General features: G+C 35.5%; 1 pseudogene; it reads left to right on the top strand.

Annotated features, from left to right (window-relative positions):
* Positions 1-18,751: 18,751 nt before the first annotated feature.
* On the top strand, positions 18,752-19,256 carry LOC147791465 (14 kDa proline-rich protein DC2.15 pseudogene; annotated as a pseudogene).
* Positions 19,257-22,171: the final 2,915 nt, after the last annotated feature.

The following is a 22,171-nucleotide window of genomic DNA, read 5'->3' as shown; positions in this document are numbered from 1 at the left end:
TGGTGGAGAGATATTGAAGGGTTGGTAGGTTTGTGCGATGGCTTGTGAAGAATTATGAGAAGGGTTAGGGTTTTTATAAATGGGGTTTGGGAATTTGTTGTATTTTAAAACAAAAATTCCTTATAAATTGATGGATATGAAACATCTAACTCTTTGAGGAATTGATTTGAGAGATGTGTTTTTAATTAGTTTGTCTTTTTTTAAAGTATTATAAAAATTTCAAATGGCCTACAAACTAGACGAAGTGATGTTAGATAATAAGATATAAAATACTTTTTAAAATAAATTATTGTGGTTTGTATGGTTGGAAAATAATATTTGATAAGACCCTTCCAGACAAGTGGGTAATAGATGATAATCTAGATATTATTTTTAGCACCAATCATTTTTACAAATATAATATATATTTTTTTTAAAATATAATTATGAGATTCCACGTCATTTTGAAGGAGTAACGAAACATTTTTTTTTTATAAGGGTGTGGAAACCTCTCCCTAGTAAATTGTAAAATTGGCGGCGATATATAATGAGTCAAAGCGGATAAATATATGTTAACAATGAGTTTTGATATATATTGACGTTAGTATGACATAACAATACAACTTCTAAAACATGACAAGACTAAGATTGTTATTACATGCCTGCTTTGAAAATCTTTTAAAATTTTAAAATTTAATTGAGATGAAAATGGTTATAAGATAAAAGATCTAAAAAAAATAAAAAATAAAATTAGACTTTTATTTAGGATCCCAAAAATGAATTTTAAAACATATATTGGACGGTTAAACTTCGATAGCATGAAACCCATCCTTGTTTCAAATAAAAACGTGTTTGAATAAGATATTAAAAGAATGAAAAATTGAAATATAAACAAAACTCTATCGAAAGTCTCTCCCAACTTCTATAGCAATCATTGTGCTGCTTAAGATGTCTTTGCCTTTACCTAAAAAATAGAAAATATTGATTATAAAAAATATTTAGTAAATAATCTTAGTTCTAGGATTAGTAGATTAATCATAAACAAAGTCTTAATTAGAGGATTAATGTTACTTAAGGGGTAGAATGTAATTAAAGGAGTAAAACAAAGTTTTGAAAAAAAATATACCGTAAATAGAAGTGAGTTATTGGATCAAACGCCTAATTTGCGTTGGATATCAACATCAATTTTTTGAAGGAAGAATCGCCGTTTAAGGAGGTCATCTGAGTAAGTTCTATTCTTGAACCCTCTTTTTGTTCATTGTGTTAATTTTGTAGCAATAGTTCAAATTTGAACTAGGGGATCACGTTTTAGTTTTAGAATTAAATTTTGTACCAAGCAGGAACTAAAACATGTTATATACCTAATGTCATGTCATGTCATGTAAAGTAAAGGCATGTTATAGATTATATTATACTAATGATGATGCATGATGAAAGCCATGATGAATACTATGCATACATGTCTCGTATGTGTACTATGACATGAATAAAAGGATAAGTGAATGATTCTTACTGATTTTAAGCAATTGGGACCTCACGCATTTATGTATGTTGTGCATCATGATACATCTCCGTTATGTTAGTACATATGTGTACTTTCGATATTTATGTTCGTCATGATATCATGTGGGTCTTTCCTTCTGTGGTGTTCGGCGCGTCAGCACATTTAACCCAACGAGTCAAGCCTTAGGGGTATGTAAATGAGTCCATCATTAACGGTCCATGTGCGCATGTGAGCTGTAATGACCCGAAATTTTCTACTTAATTTAAGGTCGCTACTGTATACGTACCATAAACATTGAATGCGGAAGACTTTATTTGAATTCCATAAAACATAACCTTTATTTTAAAACAAAGTCATGGACTTACGTGTTTTGAAAACATCATTAAAACGACACAACAAAAGACTAAATAAAATGAATAGTTTAAGTTAAAAACATCCTATTCTAGCCCAAGTATAAGAAAATAAATACCATTACCCTCTGCATGTGCCTTGGTCTCGAGTTGCGATATCGTCGTCAACCGTACTGGAATGCCTTACCTTAACCTGAAAAATGTAGTAGCATATGGCTTAGTATTTAAAGAAATACTCAGCAAGTGACACCACTATTGGGGTTAAATGCAACAATCACATGCAATGAAATGATGAGACCTATCTTTCGTTTCGTTTTCCCTACGATGTTGTCGTAACGGATAATTTTGGACGTGTACCCATATACTCTACACACAGCCCATACGTGCGAGTATGGGCTCACCAGCTAATTCACACACTGCTGGGCCACCTTCCTTATCCGGTGGGAATACTCTGGGAGCCCCTTAGGCCAGACACTCGGTAGAACTAGTAACCGTCACGGCAGCGCTATGTAGAGCATAACGATCGTTGTCCTGCCATTGGATGTACGCGTCCGTACCCTCGTGATGGGATAAGGGTATCCCTCCCAAATGCATGAGCACACATAATGCATGAGGTCCCAAAACTTTTCCATTTTCATTATCCTTTAATACAACCCTGCTAGCATTATGTACGTATCATATCATTTTTCATATCGTTCATCATTCATGTCATATCGTTTCTCATCCTTCAATTCTCAAATCATACATAATTCTAACGGGGTTATACTTCGTGTCATTTATCGTAATTTCATGTCATTCATATCGTGCTGTATACACACAATTTAGGAGACTTAACATAACGTTCTATGCTTTTAGCATAACATTTCATCATATACACATCATACCATAACATATTGCATCACAATGTCTCATATCATAAACGAGTCATAACATAAACACTTCATAGTCATATCGTTCTCTAACTTATCATAGCCTTAACATTCTTTACTTATCACAGACATATTATTACGTTAACGTACCTTAGTCATCTCATCCCAAGAACTTAACCTAACGCTATCGTTCTATCAATCTATCACAAACATATCCCTTTCTACCCGTAGCCTAACTGTATTCTTCCATCAATCTCTCTTATCCATATCACTCTGGTATGTAACCTAACCTTAACATTTCATGAATGGTTTGCAAGTGGAGAATAAAGTTTAAATTAAGAGTAAAAAAAAAAAAAAAAAAAGAAATAAAAGTCATTAAATTGACTAATTAATGTTTTTATATTTGATTGGTGGAGTTCTGGGAAGTGTCACACACCTCTCTTTGCTTGTTCATTACTTTGACTTTCTTTTAAGTAAATTGTCTTGGAGTGATGCCTTCCAATTTTTCAAGTTCTATCTTTTTTCTTTTTTTGATATATTTTAATTATAAACTTTCTATTTTCGATCTATTAAAATATTATGTCGGCGAGACAATAAATAGTTTTTGAACAATCAAATCATACTAGTAGATTATTTGTGCGTCACTCTCAATTAATCATTTTAATTTTGATGAATTATCCTAACTTCTATTAGGATAAACAAATAAATTTTGATTAGTTGACAATAGTCTCTATTTTACGGTAATGCCTTATATTCACTAACCTGGATGAGAGGTGTCACTACACGTACGATTCTTCAACGAAATACTCATTAGAATCTTTCTTATGAAGCTATGAATTTACACATTCAATTTAAAAATAAGAAATAACAAGTACCATCAACGTTAGAAAAGAAACATTAACATGATTCCAGTACGAAGATGAGAACTCTGAACTACCCATGAAGAAAAACAATGCATACTACTCTCATAACTTAGCTTCTATGACCATTCTAGAATCACGGTCGTATGTGTAGGGGTGCTTTACCTTTACCTAAAATATAAGGGTAGTATGTGGCTAGTATTTGAAGAAATACTCAATTAATCGTACTGTTGGGGTCAGATAATCCAAACAAACATATACATGATAGGACCTAAGCTTTAAAACAATATAACATGACATTGAGCTCTTTCTAGTCTGGGTAAGGTTAGATGTGTGATACTTTTTCAGACACCCCTCATGTAATAGCCCAACAATAAATAAAGAAAGAAACAAATAAAATAATTATAAAAAAAAATAATAATAATAATAAATAAATAAATAAACAAAAAAAACAACCTTTCCCCCTCTCCACTAACCTTTCATCCCTCCCCCACAATTATCTCTCCTCCACTCATACTCATGCCACAGAGCAACAGTTCCTTGCAAAAAAAATAAACAGAAAAACAACTTCAGATTTACTTGAGGAAAAAAAAAATGAGAATGGCCTTTTTACTCCACTGTGATTCATGTGAGATTTATGTGAAGATAGATGTGATCAATAAGATATATATTAAATCTTCATTTTCTTTTATCCTATTGTTTTTCAGAAATCACAGTCAATTATAGTTAGATCTTCGTTGAATTATTACAATGGTTTAGCTTTGAGTTAGAAACTAAATGTCCATCATTCATATGAATTCTAGCAAATCATTAGTAATATTAGATTAAATTTATATCCGTAGCCAAATGAATAGATTAAAAATAGAATGACCATGAAAATTTGTGAACAGTAAGCATTGAGGTAAGGAAAGATTTGGAAACAGAGATCCACTGTAAATTTAGAATACATGAGAATAGAATGAAAAGGGCATAAGGAACAAAAAAAAAAAAAAAAATTAGGGAATTAAAAACCTAAAACTAAATATAGAGGGAAAGGTAAATGCAGATGGTAAATACAAAGAGTAGTAAAGCTAAGAATAACTTAAATAGTTGTATATACTTTTCTTTCTACACAGTAACCATGGAAAATAAGATTTTTAATAAAAAAATAATTATTGATTATATTTCAAGACTTTTAACAATGGACCCATGTAAATGAGAGAAATAATTTTATAGATTTCAAACTTGAAACTGATTTTCTTGGCTCACATAGGTTGACTCGGATTTCAAAGGACGGAATCGAACATTCATTAAAGATATATTCGTGGCAACAATTTAAGCTAGCCAAGTAAGTGAACTTACTATCGGCATGGTTATATTTGCTGTTGACACGTGCCCTGTGATTCTGCACGTGTCATATATATTGATATGTGTGAATTGTTTGTGGATCGATATGCTTCTTATTTGTTATGTATATGTTATAATATGTGAATTGTTTAATAATAATTACGGTACGATGTGTTCAATGATATGTTTGAGATAGGATACGAGAAGGATGCATAAAACGAAATGTAACGATAGGAGTAAAATACGTTCATGAAACGTTAAGGTTAGGTTACATACCGGAGTTATATGGATAAGACAGATTGATGGAAGAATACAGTTAGGCTACGGGTAGAAAGGGATATGTTTGTGATAGATTGATAGAACGATAGCGTTAGGTTAAGTTCTTGTGATGAGATGACTAAGGTACGTTAACGTAATGATATGTCTGTGATAAGTAAAGAACGTTAAGGCTATGATAAGTTAGAGAACGATATGACTATGAAGTGTTTATGTTATGACTCGTTTATGATATGAGACATTGTGATGCAATATGTTATGGTATGATGTGTATATGATGAAATGTTATGTTAAAAGCATAGAACGTTATGTTAGGTCTCCTAAATTGTGTGTATACAGCACGATATGAATGACATGAAATTACGATAAATGACATGAAGTATAACCCCGTTAGAATTATGTATGATTTGAGAATTGAAGGATGAGAAACGATATGACATGAATGATGAACGATATCTGAAATGATATGATATGTACATAATGCTAGCGGGGTTGTATTAAAGGATAATGAAAATGGAAAAGTTTTGGGACCTCATGCATTATGTGTGCTCATGCATTTGGGAGGGATACCCCTATCCCATCACGAGGTTACGGAAGCGTACATCCAATGGCAGGACAACGATCGTTATGCTCTGCATAGCGCTGCCGTGATGGTTACTAGTTCTACCGAATGTCTGGCCTAAGGGGCTCCCAGAGTATGCCCACCGGATAAGGAAGGTGGCCCAGCAGTGTGTGATTTAGCTGGTGAGCCCATACTCGCACGTATGGGCTGTGTGTAGAGTATATGGTACACGTCCAAAATTATCCGTTACGACAGCATCGTAGGAAAAACGAAACGAAAGATAGGTCTCATCATTTCATTGCATGTGATTGTTGCATTTAACCCCAATAGTGGTGTCACTTGCTGAGTATTTCTTTAAATACTAAGCCATATGATACTACATTTTTCAGGTTAAGGTAAGGCATTCCGGTACGGTTGACGACGATATCGCAACTCGAGACCAAGGCGCATGCAGAGGGTAATGGTATTTATTTTGTTAGACATGGGCTAGAATAGGATGTTTTTAACTTAAACTATTCATTTTATTTAGTCTTTTGTTGTGTCGTTTTAAAGATGTTTTCAAAACATGTAAGTCCATGACTTTGGTTTTAAAATAAAGGTTATGTTTTATGGAATTCAAATAAAGTCTTCCGCATTCAATGTTTATGGTACGTATACAGTAGCGACCTTAAATTAAGTAGAAAATTTTGGGTCATTACAGCTCACATGCGCACATGGACCGTTAAGGATGGGCTCGTTTACATACTCCTAAGGCTTGACTCGTTGGGTTAAATATGCTGACGCGCCGTACACCACAGAGGGAAAGACCCACATGATATCATGACGAACATAAATATCAAAAGTACACATATGTACTAACATAACGGAGATGTATCATGATGCACAACATACATAAATGGGTGAGGTCCCAATGACTTAAAATCAGTAAGAATCATTTCATTTATCCTTTTATTCATGTCATAGTACACATACGAGACATGTATACATAGTATTCATCATGGCTTTCATCATGCATAATCATTAGTATAATATAATCTATAACATGTTTTAGTTCCTGCTTGGTACAATCTATCAAATATTATTTTCCAACAATAATTTGTTTTAAAAAATATTTGATATCTTATTCTCAAACATCACTTGGTCTATTTTGTAGGCCATTTGACATTTTTATAATATTTTAAAAAAAGACAAACTAATTAAAAACCCATCTCTCAAATCAATTCCTCAAAAGTTAATAAAGTAACTGAAAAAAATGGGTGTTTCATATCGAGCAATTTATAAGGAATTTTTGTTTTAAAATACAACAAATTCTAAAACCCCATTTATAAAAACCCCACCCCTTCTCATAATTCTTCACAAGCCATCGCACAAACCTACAAACCCTTCAATATCTCTCCACCAATGGCTTCCAAGCTCTCTTCACCCATTGCCCTCCTCCTCCTCCTCAACCTCCTCTTCTTCACTATGGTCAGCTCCACCTACGTCCCTTAACCACCGCTGCCACCCAAGTCCCACAACCCCACCCCGTCAAGGCAGCAACCATGACTCTCCAAGTGCCCCAGGGACAACCTCAAGCTTGGCGTCTGCGCCGACTTGCTGGACGATCTAGTGCACTTAGTGATCGGCTCACCACCAAAATCCCCATGCTGCACCCTAATCCAAGGCCTTGTTGACCTGGAAGCTGCTGTGTACCTTTGCACTGCGGTGAAGGCCAGAGCCTTGGGTCTCAAGATTGACCTCTCAGTTTCCCTCAGCTTGCTTTTGAACTACTGTGGAAAGAAGGTTCCGTCCGGCTTCCAATGCCCTGCTTGAAACCAAATCCTTTCATTTCCGTTTCTTGTTTCTTCTTAAATTTTCCATTTCAATGTCGTGTTTAAATAATCGATTTGGTCGTACGTCGTGTTATGATGGGTTTGAAAATCTTCTCAGAATTCCACTATTTTTTATAGTTTCATTACAATGCAATGTAACATAATGGTACGTAGTTTTTTTTTCAAATGAACAACGTTGTTCGTCTATTCTTGTGTCTTATTACAAATTTGACGATGCATATGTTTGAAACCTCAAATCTTGTTTCACCTCTGTCACTTGCATGAAATCATAATAAACCCTTAACTTCAAAATTTTAATGACGAAAAATTAAAGAGAGTAATATTAACACCGAAGTTTTAAATGACAATGTTGATGAAAAATGTAGAGACCTCAATTTAATGAAAATATGGATGTCAGTGTAACAGCCCAAGTACGCTGCTAGTAGATATTATCCGTTTGGAATCGTTATGTATCGCCGTCAGCCTTACGGTTTTAAAACATGTTTGTTAGGGAGAGGTTTTCACATTCCTATAAAGAACGCTTCGTTCTCCTCTCCAACTGACGTGGGATCTCACAATCCACCCCCTTGGGGGCTAGCGTCTTTGTTGGCACACCGCTCGGTGTCTGGCTCTGATGCCATTTGTAATAGTTTAAGCTCACCGTTAGCAGGGATTATATACTTTGGCTCGTTACGTATCGCCGTTAGTCTCACGGTTTTAAAATGTGTCTGTGAGAGATGTTTCCACATTATTTTAAGAAATGTTTCGTTCTCTTTTTTAACCGACCTGAGATCTCATAGTCCATGGGAACTTTTGAAAAATTTATGAGAATATCTAAACCATCGTATAAGAATTTGCTATTCTAAATGACGAAGAGGGTTATTATTAATATTATGTGTTGATATTTTTATTAAATATAAGGTCAATTTTATACAATATGATTAAAAAGTGGATTTGGTGGACAATATTAGATATCGACATATTAATGAAAAAAGAATACAATGGTCCGTGTCAATACTCTCGATCACGGTCAATGAAAAGCAAATTGTAGAGATAATTGCTACATTTTTCTTTTTCTTTTCTTTATTTATTTATTTAATTATTTATAGAAACAACTTTAATTTTAATTTTGAAGAAGACGATGAATAATTCGTGGTTCACTAAGCTGGGCAATTAATTTTTTTTTCTAATATTTATTTATTACAACCTTTTCATAATTTTTGAATTGTTATCCATTATACTTCATATTAATTACATCATCATATGCCTCTTTTATCTCGAGTCAATGATAAGTATTTTAATATATTTAAAATTGTAAAATAGTTTTTTTTTATTAATTTAATTTATTAGTATTTTTGTTGTATATATTTTTTTTTTCAAAATTATCTATTCATATTGACATTTCCATAAAATCGAGACATCCATATTTTAAACATTAATGTTAAGTAACTAATTTTGATATCTAACCTAAGGGCTATAACTTGAATAGAAAATGCAACTATCATACCTTCATTCTCATAGCCTATATAGTGACCCTACATGGTTGTCTTACCTTCATCTAAAAGAAAATAACACTTGGTTTGATCATTTAAAAAAATACTCAATAAATAATCACACTGTTGCGATCGGAAAATGCAAATACATGCAACGATCTCTACTTTTCAGTCTGGATAGAGTTGAATGTGTAATATTTCTCTACACATGCACACATAGATCCACCTAGCAGACTCGTATACGTATCCTGTAAGTCTACTTGTTGGGCTAGCTTAAACTCACGTTGGCAAAAGCTACGGAGGGAAAGGAGCGTGCATAACACCACGACATACATGCTATCGTAGTTTATGTAGTGTAATATATGCAGGTTCATGCATCATACAACCAAGCCAACATTAAAGCCATTTCGTAGGCGAAGTTATTAACGTATGGAAAATTAGAGTATCTTTGTTTAAGACCTACCTTGATCGGCACAAATGTGAGGATTGTTGAGCTATTCTTAGATATATTTATATTTTAAGTCTCTCCTTTCTCCGGTAGAGTTGAAGTGTCACAGCCCAAAATTTGAATCTCGAAATCAAGGGCTGGACCAACAGACTATGCAATGAAATCGTGTAATAACAAATAGAGAAGACGAGATTTCAAAAAAAAAAAAAAACTTTTGCAATTACGTAAAAGGTTTAAAATCCAAAACAAGGTTTTCAAGTAAGAAAAGTATGGAAACGGTTTACAAGCAATGCATTACAAATCTAACAAAATTATGCACAGACTCCTAGACGCCCAAGGACACTCCTCTGTAGCATTAAGATTCAGCATGCATTCCCGCCTCGATCCATGGCATCACTCACCGAAAAAAAAAGAGTAGAAAGGAATGAGTATAAAAATACTCAGTAAGCAGGCTACTTGTAGGCTCTTTTCGCATCCTTATCTTGGTGGGTAACCACGGTCTTTCTCAGGTTTCTAAGGAGAGTGATCTAAGCTGCAACTCTCTTTTCTGTATCTTAGGAGGCTTGCCCATCTTAAGCACTAAAATGATCAGTGTCCTGAGGTGAGGTGCGACCTCATAAGTAAATCTGAGGGGATTGTATGGCTGGATCTGAAAATGTGACTCTCTCTGAACATCATCCATGGAGGTTAACTGGCGACCCTCACACGAGAGCATACATCCACTAAACGGGGTGTGACCCCCTGTGTGCCGGTCAGCTACTGAGTCATCCTATGTGGCTCCACGTCCCCCACTCAGGGACGTGTTTCTACGGCCTAGGAGTCCTATTCAGAAGACCCCTTAGCTATCACCACTAGGTCTGGGCACCTGTCACACTTCCGTATCCGGATCTGCTAAACTCAACGATCACCGTACCGGAGCTCTGTCTCGACGGTACGATATCGAAGGAGAGAGGGAAGTGGAGGTTCTGATGACACTACCTACACTGCTCAACTCTAGCGGGCTACCTATAGTTATCGTGGTGACCTATTATTCTTTCTAGGGTAGAACCTGGTGGCTTAGACATAGATTCATGTATCTCTAGGATTCTCGTGCCTGGTCTCACAAACCTATCAAGTTTGAAATTCTGGGCTCTGGATCTGCCGGTAATCATTTTGCGGGTCTAATTGCACGGTATTCTAGAGGTCCCCCAATCAAGGGTCTCGTCTAGCCTACTTAGTCACAAGCACCCTAATCTAAGCTCATAATTTCTTCCTATTCATCAAGAAAGATACACACGGAATCATCATGCATAAGAGTTAACACGCAGCAGTTCATGCAATATTAACAAACATGCTCAACGGGAAGATAACGTCCATCTTTACCCGGAGCGCAGATTTCACAAGTTTCCCAACCTCCTCATGCATACATACATTATCAGAGTCTCAATCAAAACAGATTTAATACACATTTCGTATCTAGCTTTCCATAATCATCTCATATTCGCAGTTTCTATACTATTATGCTATGTCCGGCTAGCTAATTTCATAGGTGGTAGCATGCATGCTTGTTCCTAGCGGTTCCTACAAGTACTGCTCGTGGGAATCCAAATGGCTACTTACTTGGTTGACGCGTGCCTTCCCGAGTTCGAGTTTTCTTGACGGAATGGATTCCAACAAATCTGAAATTTCCTTCACAAGTCCTAATTCACATAATAATAGGGTCAGCATCAAAATCGGATCGGAAAACAAGCAAACAGAGACCGAACGGGAAGAAAATCGGTGCCTCACGCCCCCCCACGCGCGACACGCACGCCGTGGAGGGTCACTACGCGCGCGTGCCCCACGCGCTGCTCCCCGCGTAGGCGCAGGTCAGAGGCACCGGGTCAGGCGCTTCACGTGCGGCGCGGGTCGGGCCGGCCAGGTCTGCGCGCCTGACGCGTGTCCTGCCGGGTGAGGTCGTGCCTCACCAGCCGGTGATTGACACGTGTTGATCACCGATTTCGCTGCTCTCCTCCGTTGCCGACCAACGCGTGGCGGCCTCTACCCTCTCTCCTGCGTTTTTTTTTCATTTTCCAGGTCTCTTCACGTTTCGATCACCGATTTCGCCGCTCTCCTCCGTTGCCGACCAACGCGTGGCGGCCTCTACCCTCTCTCCTGCGTTTTTTTTTCATTTTCCAGGTCTCTTCACGTTTCGATCTATTTTCTTTCGACTTTTTTATCTTCCAATTTGTAATCCGATTCGACAAATTTTCTTCACGAACCTTGTAGATCTCATATTCTACTCCTTCGAAACAATTTTCTTAAAATTTTCTGATAATCACAGATCTTATTATTTGAGTTCGAATTCGGAGAAAAAAATACGAGTTCTTACCAAAAATCACGTTTTCTTGAAACTCCGATTCGAATGCCAATCTTGGCCGCCTTCACTCCAGAACTTAACCAGATAGCGCTGTTGAGGGTAAGAGTCCAAGGATCAACACAAAACGTCACTAACACACGAAAATCTTAATGATTTCTCGATCTAGACACTCATGGACTAACCTGAAGTTCTTGGACATTTTGACAAAATAGGAAGGTGCGATTCGTTAGAGCACCTTGCCTCGAACTAATGACGGTTTAGATTGGGGACTCGAATCTCCAGCGTCCATTCAGATCCGATCTCCTCCTCCTCCATCAAAACCTTAATCTTCTTCCCTCTTCTTTCTTCTTCCTCTCCCCTCTTTTTTCTCTTTTCCAAATTATGCCTCAGCCAAAAGAGACCCCTCAAGTAATAAGGGCAAAATGACTGGTTTGCCTCTATTGTGACCTAATTTATTTTTTCTTCTTTTCCCTTTTTTTTTTAAATACTCGAGCGCTACATGAAGCCTCAAGAAAAGCAGCCCAATAAATAGTTCATACTCGCAATTGTGCTCCATACATTAAACCTATGATAATAAGACAAACTATGAAGTTTGAATAGTTCATGACACTATGGGGTTCCGCTGACTTCCAGACGTCGTTACAGATTAGCTTGATTAGAGGGTCCAGGCGAGCGCCTGGAGGATTCACGCTCGCACGTGCGGGTCATGTGTAAAGAAGTACTACACATCCAATTTGTTCGAGATTGGAGGTCACTCCTAGATGAACTAGAGCTCGATCCCAAGAGCATGTTGCATGTGTTTGCATCAGCATGACCCCTACAGTGGGTCACTTACTGAATATTTTTCGAAATACTCAAGCCGTGTGCCAAATATTATTTTTTAGGTAAAGACAAAACGCCCATGTACGGACGACGACGACATCGGAAATAGATACTGTGGCCCGTGCATAAGGTAGTTGCATGTTTAAATTTTTAGTCATAGGAGTATAGGACGCTTTTATTTCATTATTTAGATTATTCCATTTGTAATTGTTTTGTTTTAATTTTAAATTCCAACGTTATATTTTGAAACAAGTAAGACCGACAATGTGTTCTATTAGTTTGAAGTGTTCTGAAACATATTTCTTAGGGAGAGGTTTTCACATTCCTATAAAGAATGCTTCGTTCTCCTCTCCAACTAACGTGGGATCTCACAATCCACCCCCTTGGGGGCCAGCGTCTTTGTTGGCACACCGCTCGGTGTCTGGCTCTAATGCCATTTGTAATAGCCTAAGCTCACCGTTAGCAGGGATTATCTACTTTGGCCCGTTACGTATCGCCGTTAGTCTCACGGTTTTAAAATGTGTCTGTGAGAGATGTCTCCACATTATTTTAAGAAATGTTTCGTTCTCTTTTTCAACCGACGTGAGATATCATAGTCCATGGGAACTTTTGAAAAATTTATGAAAATATTTAAACCGTCGCATAAGAATTTACTATTTTAAACGAGGAAGAGGGTTATTATTAATATTATGTGTTGATATTTTTATAAAATATAAGGTCAATTTTATACGATATGATTAAAAAGTGGATTTGGTTGACAATATTAGATATCGACATACTAATGAAAAAAAATACAATGGTCCGTGTCAATACTCTCCGTCAATGAAAAGCAAATTGTAGAAATAATTGCTACATTTTTCCTTTTCTTTTCTTTTCTTTATTTATTTAATTATTTATAGAAACAACTTTAATTTTAATTTTGAAGAACACGATGAATAATTCGTGGTTGACTAAGCTGGACAATTAATTTTTTTTTTCTAATAATTATTTATTACAACCTTTTCATAATTTTTGAATTGTTATCCATTATACTTCATATTAATTACAACATCATATGCCTCTTTTATCTCGAGTCAATGATAAGTACTTTAATATATTTAAAATTGTAAAATAGGTTTTTTTTTTATTAATTTAATTTATTAGTATTTTTGTTTTATATATATATATTTTTTCAAAATTATCTATTGATATTGACATTTCCATAAAATCGAGACTTCGATATTTTTTTGTCAACATTAACATTTGAAACATTAATGTCAAGTAACTAATTTTGATATCTAACCTAAGGGCTATAACTTGAATAGAAAATGCAACTATCATACTTTCATTCTCATAGCCTATATAGTGACCCTACATGGTTGTCTTGCCTTCATCTAAAAAAAAATAGCACTTGGTTTGATAATTTTAAAAAATACTCAGTAAATAATCACACTGTTGTGGTCGGAAAATGGAAATACGTGCAACGATCTCTACTTTTCAGTCTGGATAAAGCTGAATGTGTAATATTTCTCTACACATGCACACATAGATCCACCTAGCAGACTCGTATACGTATCCTCTAAGTCTACTTGTTGGGCTAGCTTACACTCACGTTGGCAGAAGCTATGGAGGGAAAGGAGTGTGCATAATATCACGACGTACATGATATCGTAGTTTATGTAGTGTAATATATGGAGGTTCATGCATCATACAACATTAACATCAAAACATAGTTCCATAACATGACATAATCATATTATAGTACATCTTGTATCATTGCATAAACATAACATACCACAAAACGCATCAAACAATCATGAAAAATTCGTCATTCGTACATCATACAAATCATTCAACCAAGCCAACATTAAAGCCATTTCGTAGGCGAAGTTATTAACGTATGGAAAATTAGATTATCTTTGTTTAAGACCTACCTTGATCGGCACAAATGTGAGGATTGTTGAGCTATTGATAACTCTCTGATAGTAGAGTCATATTAAGTCTTTTTGTAGTTAATATTGCACTCTTATTCACAATGTACTCATTTATTATCCCATTTATTCTACTTAGTGAGCAGGAAATCGTTTATTGCGGTCTAACATGAAAAAAAAATATGATTTTGCATAAATCGATCTTAATTGTATGTTCAATTGAGTTACGTGGTAAAATTTGAGACATTTATGCTAAACCACGTGGGAGTAGCAAATTTGGAAACAAATGGGGGATGACATGGAAATTTTAAATCCACGTCAGCAGTCCAAGTGGGTCATTGATTACCCAATGAGAAACATCTTATGTGGACAACTTATTCATTTTCAGCCCTAAAGGGGAACCCATGCTCAATATAAAAGGAAAAGGAAGATTAAGAGGAGGAGAGCCACACTTTGGGGAGAAAAATCGAATTACACAGCAGCAGCCTCTGCTGCAGTGAACTGCTATGAAACTAGAGAAGAAGAAGAAAACCCTAATCCAGCAGCTGTTGACAGCAGAAGGAAAAGAAACCAACAAGGATTGATTAGGGCAAAGAGGTGGACGTGAGAGCTCAAGAGAAGGGAACTTCCATTGACGAACGACAACAAACTGGGATAACTCTCTATTTCCTTATTCTCTTTTCTTATTCCATCAATTTTACTTGATCAAGATGCAAATTCCTCTGTTTAATTCAGTTTGTATGGAGAGCTAAACTTAATAGGGGAGGCGAGAGAGTTTTATATAGTTTAAGTATGTTGATGGTATGATTTAGTTTATTAAAGAGTTGTTAATGATTTACATGTATGTTTAATTAGCTACTTTACATACATAGTTGTTCTCTTGTTCGGGAGAAGAGAGGGAGCAATGAAATCCTCTTTAATACTCTAGTTTGATAACAAGGAGACTTGAAGGGTAATAGAAGGGTTAGGAATAATTCTTCTACTATAGCCTTGTTAATAGAAATTACAACGATTATGGAAATAATCACCATTCATGACCCTCGGAAGTGGGCTTGAGAATCTATTAAAAGGAACTAAAATCAACCACAAAATTCAACAACTTATGTATTTAATCTCTCTTAGCCGAACCTTCCTCATTATAGTTGATTATCTCATAATTTTCTGTTTTTCGACAGCAGTAGCACTCTGTTTTAGTTTTGTTTAAATAGTTAAAATCTCCAACACCCATTTGAATGTTACCCAAAAACTCAATTTCCAGCGATAAAATTAATAAAAAAGATAGGTTCCCTGTGGAATCGATAATTTACTTATTACTTGGTACTTGTGATAGTGTATAATTGCACTTATTCTTGTGAATTTTACATCATTTTATTCTATACATCCACAAGCGATCAGCTATTCTTAGATATATTTATATTTTAAGTCTCACCTTTCTCCGGTAGAGTTGAAGCCTCAAGAAAAACAGCCCAATAAATAGTTCATACTCGTAATTGTGCTCCATACATTAAACCTATGATAATTAGCCAAACTATCAAGTTTGAATAGTTCATGACACTATGGGGTTCCGCTGACTTCCAAACGTCGTTACAGATTGCTTGATTAAAGGGTCCAGGCGAGCGCCCGGACGATTCACGCTCGCATGTGTTGGTCATGTGTAAAGGAAGTACTACACATCCAATTTGTTCGAGATTTGAGGTCACTCGTAGATGAGTTAGAGCTCGATCCCAAGAGCACGTTGCATGTGTTTGCATCAGCATGACCCCTACAGTGGGTCACTTACTGAGTATTCTTTGAAATACTCAAGCCGTATGCCACATATCATTTTTCAGGTAAAGAAAAAACGCCCATGTATGGACGACGACGACATCGGAAATAGATACTGTGGTACGTGCATAAGGTAGTTGCATGTTTAAATTCTTAGTCATAGGAGTATAGGACGCTTTTATTTCATTATTTAGATTATTCCATTTGTAATTATTTGTGTTAATTTTAAATTCCAACGTTATATTTTGAAACACGTAAGACCGACAATGTGTTCTAGTAGTTTGAAGTGTTCTGAATGTGTTTTAAATTTTTCGTTATTTATGATGAGTATCTAAGAGTTATATTCCGCATTTAAGAGATAAGCATGAGACTTGGTAGCGACTCTGAGTATGTAAAAATTTAGGATCGTTACATAAAACATTAACTTGAGACTAAAGAAGAAGCTAAACCTAAATGGGAATGAGTGAATAAAAAATAAAATACGAGGAATGCCAAACCGAATCAAATAAGTTAACAAATCAAAATTTGTTACCCATGCAGTATTAGAAAGCCATGACAAAGGGATGATCTTAGAGTCAAGGTCGAGGCCTAAGCCATCGAGGCTAGAAATAAGTCACTTAGGTTGAGGCCACCTTGGTCAGGTTGAGAAAATCTTGATGAATAGCTTTACTGAGTAAGCCTATGTCAAGGCAAACACCTTCATCCAAGTCTATGATGAATCTCTCTACCTTCTTTGTCTTCATGTAGACCAATTTCGAGGCTAGGCTAAGCTCATTCGCCTCCTGAATTCTTGGTATATTCCTATTGTTTTATACATGTGACCATGCTTAAGTAATACTCTTCTCATAATGTCGTGTGATTAAACCACCATTAGGACTGAGAAACATATTTGTGCAACATCCTACAACATGAACGATGCACAAGATACTTTATGGTCATCTAAACTCTTCAATAGATGAAATATCATCTCCATTATGAATCTATTCCTCCTTTCACTGACGTCATTCTGTTGAGGAGTGTATAGTGCTGTCAATTGATGTTCAATTCCAGCCTCTTCACAAAACCTGTTAAAAGTTTCTGAAGTGTACTCCTTGCCATTATCTGATCTTATAGTCTGAATCAAGCATGCACTTTCATTCTCAACTTTGGCTTTGAATTTCAAAATACGCCCGCTACTTCTGGCTTTTGCTTCAGCAAGAAGATCCAACACATTCTCGTTAGATCATAAATAAAAACAATGTAATAAAGATTACCATTTAATGAGGTTGTTCGTTGACGATCACAAAGATCAGTATGAACCAGCTGCAGTTTTTTCGAGGCTCTCCATTAATGTTTAGGAAATGGTTGCCTATGTTGCTCCCCAAAATTACAAGCACGGCAAAGAGGAATGTAATCATTAATGTCAGCGAGTCTTTTTACCAGCTTCTTTGACTGCATCTAAAGCAAACCTCAATGATGAAAGTGCCCAAGTCTTTTGTGCCAAATTTCAGTGGCACTAGCTCTTGATATAAAGGTCATCTTCTCTCTCTCCATCGGATTTAGAGCAAAGCTTTTTCCTTTCATTTTGACATTGTACAAGTCTTTGCCACTACATCTCTAATCAATCACTGCTTATTCGCAAACAACATTTTATAGCCTATATCGAAGTTTAATGGTCCAATTTATGTTTTAAAATTTATTTTTGGGATCTTAAATAAAAGTTTTTTTTTTTTTTTTTAGAGATCTTTTATCTTATAACCATTTTCATCTTAAGTAAACTTTAAAAGATTTTCAAAGCATGCATGTAATAACAATCTTAGTCTTGTCATGTTTTAGAAGTTGTACTATTATGTCATACTAACATCAATATATATCAAAATTCATTGTTAACATATATTTATCCGCTTTGGCTCATTATATATCGCCGCGAATTTTACAATTTACTAGGGAGAGGTTTCCACACACTTATAAAAAAAAATGTTTCGTTACTCCTTCAAAATGACGTGGAATCTCATAGTTATATTTAAAAAAAAAAACCATATTATATTTGTAAAAATTGTTTGTGCTAAAAATAATCTCTAGATTATCGTCTATTACCCACTTGTCTGGAATGGTTCTATCAAATATTATTTTCCAACCATACAAACCACAATAATTTATTTTAAAAAGTAGTTGATATCTTATTATCGAACATCACTTCGTCTAGTTTGTAGGCCATTTGACATTTTTATAATACTTTAAAAAAGACAAACTAATTAAAAACCCATCTCTCAAATCAATTCCTCAAAACTTAATAAAGTAACCGAAAGAGTTGGGTGTTTCATATCCAGCAATTTATAAGGAATTTTTGTTTTAAAATACAACAAATTCCCAAACCCCATTAATAAAAGCCCTAACTCTTCTCATAGTTCTTCACAAGCCATCTCACAAACCTACAAACCCTTCAATATCTCTCCACCAATGGCTTCTAAGCTCTCTTCGCCCATTGCCCTCCTCCTCCTCCTCAACCTCCTCTTCTTCACTATGGTCAGCTCCACCTATGTCCCTTGCCCACCGCCGCCACCCAAGCCCCACAAACCCACCCCGTCAAGGCAGCAACCATCACTCCCCAAGTGCCCCAGGGACACCCTTAAGCTTGGCGTCTGCGCCGACTTGCTGGACGATCTAGTGCACTTAGTGATCGGCTCACCACCAAAATCTCCATGCTGCACCCTAATCCAAGGCCTTGTTGACCTGGAAGCTGCTGTGTGCCTTTGCACTGCGGTGAAGGCCAGAGCCTTGGGTCTCAAGATTGACCTCTCAGTTTCCCTCAGCTTGCTTTTGAACTACTGTGGAAAGAAGGTTCCGTCCGGCTTCCAATGCCCTGTTTGAAACCAAATCCTTTCATTTCCGTTTCTTGTTTCTTCTTCAATTTTCCATTTCAATGTCGTGTTTAAATAATCAGTTTGGTCGTACGTCGTGTTATGATGGGTTAGGAAATCTTCTCAGAATTCCACTATCTTTTTATCGTTTCATTACAATGCAATGTAACATAATGGTACCTATTTTTTTTTTTTCAAATGAACAACGTTGTTCGTCTATTCTTGTGTCTTTTTACAAATTGGACGATGCATATGTTTGAAACCTCAAATCTTGTTTCACCTATGTCACTTGCATGAAATCATAATAAACCCTTAACTTCAAAATTTTAATGACGAAAAATTAAAGAGAGTAATATTAACACTCAAGATTTAAATGACAATGTTGATAAAAAATGTAGAGACCTCAATTTAATGAAAATATGGATATCAGTGTAACAGCCAAAGTACGCCGCTAGTAGATATTATCCGTTTGCAGGGATTATCTACTTTAGCCGTCAGCCTTACGGTTTTAAAACATGTTTGTTAGGGAGAGGTTTTCACATTCCTATAAAGAACGCCTCGTTCTCCTCTCCAACTAACGTGGGATCTCACAATCCACCCCCTTGGGGGCCAGCGTCTTTGTTGGCACACCGCTCGGTGTCTGGCTCTAATGCCATTTGTAATAGCCTAAGCTCACCGTTAGCAGGGATTATCTACTTTGGCCCGTTACGTATCGCCGTTAGTCTCACGGTTTTAAAATGTGTCTGTGAGAGATGTCTCCACATTATTTTAAGAAATGTTTCGTTCTCTTTTTCAACCGACGTGAGATATCATAGTCCATGGGAACTTTTGAAAAATTTATGAAAATATTTAAACCGTCGCATAAGAATTTACTATTTTAAACGAGGAAGAGGGTTATTATTAATATTATGTGTTGATATTTTTATAAAATATAAGGTCAATTTTATACGATATGATTAAAAAGTGGATTTGGTTGACAATATTAGATATCGACATACTAATGAAAAAAAATACAATGGTCCGTGTCAATACTCTCCGTCAATGAAAAGCAAATTGTAGAAATAATTGCTACATTTTTCCTTTTCTTTTCTTTTCTTTATTTATTTAATTATTTATAGAAACAACTTTAATTTTAATTTTGAAGAACACGATGAATAATTCGTGGTTGACTAAGCTGGACAATTAATTTTTTTTTTCTAATAATTATTTATTACAACCTTTTCATAATTTTTGAATTGTTATCCATTATACTTCATATTAATTACAACATCATATGCCTCTTTTATCTCGAGTCAATGATAAGTACTTTAATATATTTAAAATTGTAAAATAGGTTTTTTTTTTATTAATTTAATTTATTAGTATTTTTGTTTTATATATATATATTTTTTCAAAATTATCTATTGATATTGACATTTCCATAAAATCGAGACTTCGATATTTTTTTGTCAACATTAACATTTGAAACATTAATGTCAAGTAACTAATTTTGATATCTAACCTAAGGGCTATAACTTGAATAGAAAATGCAACTATCATACTTTCATTCTCATAGCATATATAGTGACCCTACATGGTTGTCTTGCCTTCATCTAAACAAAAATAGCACTTGGTTTGATAATTTTAAAAAATACTCAGTAAATAATCACACTGTTGTGGTCGGAAAATGGAAATACGTGCAACGATCTCTACTTTTCAGTCTGGATAAAGCTGAATGTGTAATATTTCTCTACACATGCACACATAGATCCACCTAGCAGACTCGTATACGTATCCTCTAAGTCTACTTGTTGGGCTAGCTTACACTCACGTTGGCAGAAGCTATGGAGGGAAAGGAGTGTGCATAATATCACGACGTACATGATATCGTAGTTTATGTAGTGTAATATATGGAGGTTCATGCATCATACAACATTAACATCAAAACATAGTTCCATAACATGACATAATCATATTATAGTACATCTTGTATCATTGCATAAACATAACATACCACAAAACGCATCAAACAATCATGAAAAATTCGTCATTCGTACATCATACAAATCATTCAACCAAGCCAACATTAAAGCCATTTCGTAGGCGAAGTTATTAACGTATGGAAAATTAGATTATCTTTGTTTAAGACCTACCTTGATCGGCACAAATGTGAGGATTGTTGAGCTATTGATAACTCTCTGATAGTAGAGTCATATTAAGTCTTTTTGTAGTTAATATTGCACTCTTATTCACAATGTACTCATTTATTATCCCATTTATTCTACTTAGTGAGCAGGAAATCGTTTATTGCGGTCTAACATGAAAAAAAAATATGATTTTGCATAAATCGATCTTAATTGTATGTTCAATTGAGTTACGTGGTAAAATTTGAGACATTTATGCTAAACCACGTGGGAGTAGCAAATTTGGAAACAAATGGGGGATGACATGGAAATTTTAAATCCACATCAGCAGTCCAAGTGGGTCATTGATTACCCAATGAGAAACATCTTATGTGGACAACTTATTCATTTTCAGCCCTAAAGGGGAACCCATGCTCAATATAAAAGGAAAAGGAAGATTAAGAGGAGGAGAGCCACACTTTGGGGAGAAAAATCGAATTACACAGCAGCAGCCTCTGCTGCAGTGAACTGCTATGAAACTAGAGAAGAAGAAGAAAACCCTAATCCAGCAGCTGTTGACAGCAGAAGGAAAAGAAACCAACAAGGATTGATTAGGGCAAAGAGGTGGACGTGAGAGCTCAAGAGAAGGGAACTTCCATTGACGAACGACAACAAACTGGGATAACTCTCTATTTCCTTATTCTCTTTTCTTATTCCATCAATTTTACTTGATCAAGATGCAAATTCCTCTGTTTAATTCAGTTTGTATGGAGAGCTAAACTTAATAGGGGAGGCGAGAGAGTTTTATATAGTTTAAGTATGTTGATGGTATGATTTAGTTTATTAAAGAGTTGTTAATGATTTACATGTATGTTTAATTAGCTACTTTACATACATAGTTGTTCTCTTGTTCGGGA

The sequence above is a fragment of the Cucurbita pepo genome, chromosome 8 (genome assembly GCF_057944985.1).
Source record: "Cucurbita pepo subsp. pepo isolate OVF chromosome 8, ASM5794498v1, whole genome shotgun sequence".
NCBI lineage: Eukaryota > Viridiplantae > Streptophyta > Magnoliopsida > Cucurbitales > Cucurbitaceae > Cucurbita > Cucurbita pepo.
The sequence above is the reverse complement of the archived record's forward strand: the minus strand, read 5'-3'. Positions and strand labels throughout refer to the sequence as shown.